Source organism: Otolemur garnettii, unplaced genomic scaffold (genome assembly GCF_000181295.1).
Source record: "Otolemur garnettii isolate 467f Iridium unplaced genomic scaffold, OtoGar3 scaffold00160, whole genome shotgun sequence".
NCBI lineage: Eukaryota > Metazoa > Chordata > Mammalia > Primates > Galagidae > Otolemur > Otolemur garnettii.
This window is the reverse complement of record NW_003852555.1, coordinates 1,205,168-1,212,977: the sequence shown is the minus strand read 5'-3', so window position 1 is coordinate 1,212,977 and position 7,810 is coordinate 1,205,168.

Here is a 7,810-nt window from a genome sequence, read left to right as displayed (position 1 = left end):
ATAATATGACTCTTCACTTCTTTATGCAACAAGTTTGGGACTAAAAATTCTGTTTTATCTAATAGGCACCAAATAATTGATTTTGGCTGTGACTGGGATTCCAAGTAATTAGTATTCCCTTGCGATTGGGCACATGTCATACGTAATTTCTATATATAAAGGTTTGTTTCTAACTTGGCCATGGGAAGGGGGAAGAATCTGGGATGACAACAAGTGGGAAAAATCTCTGCCTGGTCATGAGTTAGCCTTTTAAATGATAACAAAGTGTTCTAAGTCTAACTTGCTGGTTTGGCCTGATTTTCTTCCTGGGTATCTATGGGCCTCATATCAAGTCATAAACAAGAAAAGCCTCTCCTGCTCCCTAAGCCCCTGGCTTCTCTTGCTATGAGAGTGAGCCAATAGCCCTCTTTGTTTTTCCTCCTTAGAGTTTTTACATAAGAGAATGAAGAAATACATCTGCTTTAACCTCCACTCAATCTTTTGAAGCCATATTTGACTAATGAAGGGTACCATTACAAATGCAAAATCTCATAGTCAGGGCCCTTCCCTTGAATTCCAGGCCCCCATTCCTGAAATTCAGTGTAAACTTTGGTGTGTTTGTGAGCTTTTCTGTGGAGTAGTCTATTTTTTTTTTTATCATATTCCCAGAGAAGTCATTCTCTCAAAAAATAAGAATCTCTGCAGGCTGGCTCAATGCCATGAACCATTAGTTTGCTGTTGACTTTTGACAAGTGCTTTAGTTTCAATGTACAAAATTATTATCCCTACAAGGACATTGTCAAAGATAATTTTTTTTTTTTTAAATAACAGAAAAAAACTTTGATTCAAATACAAGACAAACATCTCAGGGAAGGGCATCCTGGGTATCCATCAATGTAGGTGGCAGGTCTTCCAGAGGAGCCCCCAGGGACAGTTAGTTTCTCAGGGTGGCTATTTGGCAGGGGAGTCAAACACTTGTCTCTGTTCATTTCAGCTCATGTCTCAGACAGTAACTCCTTGAATTTGCCTGAATTCCTCCTTCCGAGAGAACTGACCACTCCCTCAAATCTGTCCCCACTAGTTCGTATACAGCCTCCTACAATCTCTGTATTTTAAGAGATTACACATCTTTTCTTCCCTTCTAGATTTTATTGCCCCTGTTTTATTCATTTTTGCATATAAGCATCTTAGCACATAGTAGGCTTTTAAAAAATATTTGTTGAGAGGATGTCTGGATAAATGACAACACTGGTAGCCTGTGGGCTAGATGTCTCATCTAAGTTGCTCAGAATTGTTATTGTTCCATCCAGAAGGCTGAAAACCAGCAACTACTCCCCTACCCCCCACCCACCCCTGTGGCTGGCCCTGACTTCCTCCCATCAAGAGGCACAGAACTGAGCCTGGAGCCCAGCCAGAGAAACAGGCAATACAAAGAAAAGACTTCATGTATATTCCTAGAGTGCCTTTTTCTTAAAGGTGTTTTCCCTATTTAGAAGGAGACTCAGGTGCACTGTGGCTGCAGAGTGGTACTATTTCAAAAGTATATCTTCACTCTGATGTGATATTTTTGTCAAGAAACATTTGCGTGTCATTCCTGGACAATGGAATATTCATGTTACACAACAGAAGCAGCCAGATAAAATTCAACTTTTTGTTTGTACGTAGTACTGGATGGGGAAAGCTTGGCCACTCTGGGATAGTCAGCTGCCTGCTGTACACAATCATTTTCATAATGATTATATTGGAAGTGTATAAAGTAACCTAAAAACTGAAAGTAAAGCCCCAAATCTGAGATCTCTATCTTTCCAGTTGCTTGCCAAACACCTTGGAGTCACCCTTGATTTCATTCTTTCTCTGATAACCAGCATCTAACTCAGGGGTCCTCACACTATGGCCCGCGGGCCACATGCGGCCCACCTAGGACATTTGTCCAGCCCGCCAAGTGTTTTTGCCGCAGCTGCCTGTTCTGCTTAGCAGCCAACTTGTCCCGGGGTCCACAGTCCAGCCCTCCAACGGTCTGAGGGACAGTGAACCGGCCCCCTGTTTAAAAAGTTTGAGGACCCCTGACTCAGCAGATGCCATTCAAACTTCCAAATATGCCCAGAGTTTAACTACCTCCTGCCACCTTCACCACTCCCCCTAGCAGGAGGCACCACCATCTCTCATCTGTGTTGAGATCTCCCCCTCCTCACCTCCTGCCTTCAGTCCATGTCTCCCCACATATTCTAAACAAAACAACCAGAATGGGCATTTAAAATCAGATCACATCCTGCCTCTGCTCTGAATGAGATCTTCCCATGTCACCTGGGAAATGCCAACTTCTCACCGTGGCCTGCAGGGGTCCATGGGTCCACCTACCTTATCCGTTTGACCTTACCTACCACAGTCTCCATCCCTTTCAATTCACACTAGCCTCAGCACCCTCCCTGCTGTTTTTATGAAATAAAATAAGCACACATATTTTTTTTCTCAGTCCCAGGGAATTTTATCTCCTAAGAGAATAAGAGATCAAACAACTGATTTCAGCTGATTTCAGACTGAGAGCCCTGCGGTAACATACACCCAGAATGGTCAGAGGCCCATGCCGCTCTCAGAGCAAAAGCTTTCTGCTCTTCTCCAAGGCTATGGAGAACAAATATTAAACCCATCCTGCCACTGATTTGTGGCTGGGCCGCTGTGGATGGCTGTCCTTGAGTGTGGACCCAGCTTGGTTGAACAAACAAACTTATATGAAATCACGAGTGAAGAACAGAGCAACCCCAAATATATCTGGATATTAAGAGGCGTGAATTTTGACAGTCTTTCTGCCAGCTAGAGCTGTTTTCTAGTTTGTTTCCCAACAAGAGTTTGTTGACTGCCTACTACTAAGCTAGAATCAAGTAGTTTGTGTTTGAAAAATAACCAATGCAGAACTGGAAAGACAAAACCTGTGGGCCCATCAAGTCTTCATAGAAATGTTTTATTAATCAAATATATTTACATTTCTTGGTCATTTATCTCTAACTGTGTGCCTGTTTTTCATTTAAATACAACACAATCCTGGCAGATTCTGTCACAAGAATACAGCAGCATGCATGATCTCACTGGTCCTTTGTAGTTTTACTTTTTTTTTTTTTAAGATGTGAGTTTGTTTAAGTTTAAAAAATGAAAGCAAATTGTTTATCATTCTAACGGCAGGATAATCATTCTTGTCATACCAGTGGTTCTTAGAGCAAACTGTCCACAACTCCTCACCACCCACAGTGAGCTTCTTCTCATTCTCTTAACTGATTTGTTTAAAGTTTCCAACCCTCCCACCCCCACCCAAAGCAGCACTGAAATGGAGTGATCACCTTAACCATTTTATTTGGTGGTGGAGAGACTTTATTTCTATTCCAATGGAGGAACATTTACAGTAAATTTAAAATAACATTAAGGAAATTGACACAACACCCTGATAGCACCTAGATACCAAACTTCTGTTAGCATCTTATTATACGAATCTGGAGGCCTTCCCCTGGATTTATCTGCTATCAAAATAAATTAATTTAGGGACCTTAGGTTTCTGATACAACCTTGTTGACCTGAGTCAAAGCCTTCCTTAATATATTAGTCACCACCTTGGTCACGGAGTTTGGAACTAGGAAGCCTCTTTCATAGAGTCCTTGGAATTTCTAAGGAGTAGGATTTCGCCTCTTCATTTGCTATTTCACCCTCTCCAAGTTGGGAGACACTTGAGAATGTGCAAGACTCTTCAGAGAAAGTGAGTCTTCAAGGGTTGAGTTCGTTAGCATTGGAACATGCTCCCGAGGGCATCCACAGAAACTATGAGTTGGGGGGCATTCGTTCCAACATGGTTGCTCTCACCAACATGGGGTGATCCTCTGATATGGCACAACTTTTTTAAACATGAAAGACTTCTGCTGTAGAAATATATCACCAGCTTGTTAAAGTTCATATCAAGATTGTTTTCAGTCAGAAGGGACATGCCATGCTTTAGGGGAGGAAGCCTGGAGAGGGTTATTATTTTGATAGGATGAGAGGGATGCTTTGCCAGACTGAAAACCAGACCTCCAATGAGAAGCCCACTATGTTTGACTGACAAGGAAAAAGTATTTCTCATTTGAACAAACAAATGTGCCCATTCATCTGGAGGAATACAGCATAGGTTATGGTTTCAATACCACAAGTGCCTCGTAATAAAGTTAGCTCATGAAGAAATTCTATAAACCTACTTTTTGAATTTCACAGTTTCATCTGGACTGTGCTCCAGAACTTGAACTGGTTCTTTCAGTGCTGCACGCATGTAGCTACGTTATTTGTGCCTTTGACAAACCAAAGCTGTAATGACTTCAATCTTTCTACCTCATTGCTTTAAACCAACAGGCTAACCACATGCGCCTGTATTCCTAACACACAACTGCATAATTACTCCATTGATGCCTGAAAAGTAACTCAATTAGCATTTAGTCAGAACCAAGAAAGAAAGGTAGATTTCACTTAGCCCCATTCAGATGTGTTTTCACTTGTCAATAGTGTTTGAGCCTCATTCTTTACTGTTGGCCGCCATCCAACAGAACCTGCCTTTCCTGCCTGTTGCCATTTTTCCTCATGTTCATCAAATAGTTGAGAGGGTTATTATTTTTCTTTTAATGTGGAATTTTGGTCACATGTTTCGAAGAACAAAAACAATGCCTGCCAGCAGTCGGATATCTGAAATTCTGCTGTCCAGCAACACAGATTTGAAGATAACAAAATCAGCAACTACAATTATGCGTATTTTAAAGAGTATTTTAGCATTGCCTGCACAAACACATTTTATAAATAAATCATACTTGTGTTTGTTCATTTTAAAAAGCTCTCGTTCCCAAAAATTAAAAGAAAAAAAGGCTTTGCATAGGGAAGTATTTTCCCTTTTTATCAATGACCTGATTATGGTTTTTGAGGGGAATAAAAGTACAAAAGCTGGAAAGGTGGTTGAGTATATATGAGAAAGGGGTTATGACAGTATCTTGACTACGTAGTTATTAAGGATCTGATGAGATAATCCACATTATGCGTTAAAACAGTACCTGACAATGTTACCTTACGTAACAATGTCAGTTACGATCATGATCGTCATCCCCATCGACACCTGTAGGAATAAACTCAGAGCTTCCTTATTTTTCCATGGAAATTTACTCAGCAGATTCTTTTCTAAGTACAAGGGTAGCATCTTCAGTATAGACAGAAGACAACCCAATGGTTTCACGTCTTTGCCCTGTTTTCTGACATATTTTGGTTTTCTATCATTTTATGTACCAATCTGATGAAACTTCTGACATTTATTACTTACAAGAAGAAACTAAACATTTTTGGCATTCAACACAAGCATGGATTACAGGCTAAACATCTGTGGCCAGGCTTCCCCAGATGAAGCAATGTCTTTCCCAGTTTGGCTCTCTGAGCTGTTGTGCCCGACAGCTGGTCTTTAGTTTTGTAGAATTTAATCTTGAGGACGGCTGAAATACATGCCTCTTCCCAAGACTCCGAGTTATTCTGTAATAGTTCAGATAAATGATGGGAAAACCCCAAACTCTTGGATGGATAAGTACCAGGGATCTAGTCACTTTGTAAAATGTCTCCAGAGCTCTTCACCTTAAAAGGATCCTGAGAAATGAATGACATTTTGGGGACTTACTGTCACCACTTTAAAGAAATGTGTCTCTTAGTATCTTTCAGGATTTGATGTCAGGAACTGGTAAAGGCTATGGGAAATAAAATTACATTCACATCAAGGAAGAAAAACAGAAACTAACTTTTCAAAATGTGTTTATTTAATTTATTCGTTATGCCTGACCTGGTTTCTGGAGGCATGTGTGACCTTAATGTGAGCGCAATGGATTTGCTCCCAAACACAGCCTGCTGGGTATGTTCAGAGTGACCTGTCGACCCCACTGTTCTGGAAATAGCCTGCTTTGTGAGATGGGTCATGTTTCCCACTTTAAACAACTCAACAGATACCTGCATTTCATATTTTAAATGAGTGCGAAACAAATAGTGTAATGATGTGACTTCCACACACCAGGCACAGAGACTGCATTGCCAAGGCTTGTCACAAATGAGGTGCCTCAGATCCAGTCATGGTCTGCAGAGTCCCTTCCCTCAGCAACTCCAGACGGTTCCATTTGCTGTCTTATCATTAGAAGGGAGTCATAAAAACCCAAGACCCTGGCTGTAATCCTGGTCTTTCCATATTGCTTCTAACAACAAATAGCCCAGCAGGTTAAGCAAAGACAACCGACTCCCAACTCCCATGCATCTCTGTGCTTTGAAATCTGCTATCTTCTGGCCCCCAGCTGAGTTCATATCCCTCAGATTCTCCCAGTTGCAGCAATCTCCTTGACTTCACTGAGACAATGGCCTAAGGGACTAAAATACCCATGTTACTAGCCAGCCCCTTAGGAGGAGCACACTTTCTCATCAATAGTCACTTAAGTAAGGCTATGTATGGTGAACATCTAAAACGAGGTCTTTATATAAAACAAACATTCAATAAATAGTTGTTGAAGATCAATAAGTGAATGAAGTAATGAACCAATTGATCTAAAAATTGATGAGTTGATAAATGTTTATAAATTTTTGTATTTCTGGCCTAGAATGAAGTTTCCCAAGGTATATCTAATAAATCATAAGCCCTATTGAGACGGAATGGTATCACGATCTTTCTCTCTTGTACAGTTTCCCGAAGAGGCTCCACTTGAATGGACCCTCATTTAAAACGTAACTAATCGAATCAAATTATATGAATTATACAAGATTAAATTTTCCAGCTTTAATCATCCACACAATACCTTTTTAAGATAAAACCAAAGTAAAAAGCTCATCTGAAAAAAATTTTTTTCATGCACATTTCCTGGGATGAATAATTCAACTTTGCATCAGGTTACTGAGATTTTTCTAGAAATGTTATGATCTGTACCCCTTACCCTCTTATACCTGGACTTTTACCTGGAATTACCCTGTGATTTAGACTTTTTGCTAGATAAATGAGCTCATCCTAGGATGGAAAGTCTTATTCTAGAAAAATAAGAGTTCCTCTGTCCCCACTGACAGAAAAGGATTGCTTCAAGAGTCAAACCCTGATTCAGCTCTGACAGTCTACCATTCTCATCTTAAACACCCTTTTTCCTCAGTGATTCCGTAATTCTTTATACCATTATTAATTAGAACGTTGCTAGGAAGGGAAAGTGGCAAGTCTTTATGACTGTGGTTCCTACCACCCATTTGCTGTGTCCCTGGGAATTATATGCCCACTTTAAATAGAAAAAGATAAAGCAATTATTAGGAGGTTTCAAGGAGAACCCCCAACTCTAGCACATACTTTGATTCAAAGCATTTGGGACTCAAATGATTTCAGTGCCTGTTTCAGGGTTCCAGGTCAATTTCCAGGGGTAGGCCTGCCTCACAGACAGGTGGCCTCTGCTGTGCTGCTAGAAGCCAGCTACATGTCAGCACTGTGAAAACTCAATGTCCCTCAATGCCTGAAAAATTGGAGCATACAATTTTATACATATTAAGCAGAAAATATCTTCTGACCAAACTTTGCGGTATATATACCAACAGTCTCTCTAATACAGAAGAAAAATAGATTTTAATGGAGTCGAATGCTGGAAGAGTCTTTTGGTGTAGAGGTTACTGGCAAATTCAGCGGGAGCCTGGGAGCAGCCAGCAGAGCAGTCAGGGCGGCCGAGATCACTGTTAGGGACACTCTCCCCATGCTGGATGCCCAGGGAGCAGTAATGGCTTCTTGCTCTCCTGTGTGGCACTCATGAGAACTGGGTAGGGTACATTGTGTTCAGTGGTGAAATGA